The sequence below is a fragment of the Calidris pugnax genome, unplaced genomic scaffold (genome assembly GCF_001431845.1).
Source record: "Calidris pugnax isolate Ruff unplaced genomic scaffold, ASM143184v1 scaffold63, whole genome shotgun sequence".
NCBI classification, from domain to species: Eukaryota; Metazoa; Chordata; class Aves; order Charadriiformes; family Scolopacidae; genus Calidris; species Calidris pugnax.
In genome coordinates, this window is record NW_015090852.1 from 3658354 (window position 1) to 3658659 (window position 306).

Genomic DNA, 306 nt, shown 5'->3' on the forward strand with positions numbered 1-306 from the left:
CATTTCTCATTTTCACTTATTTCTGTAGTTCGCTATTCTACTAGATTGTTCTCCTGCTCCTCTCCGCTGCCCCGGGGGCCGTGCCCACCCTCCCCAGGTGCGCCTCCGGGTGACAAGGCTGGGGGCTCACCCCCCCACCCCACTTTGCGTCCCTATCACCCCCAGACCGGGGTGCTCGCCCAGCCGCCCCCCAACGAGGAGCTAATGAGGGCGGCGGGGCCGGCGCTGCCCACCCCCGTCCCGGGGGGGAACCGCGCCGGTGCCACGTCCCGGCGGGGCCCCGCGGGCCGCCCTCCCCCGGTTGCC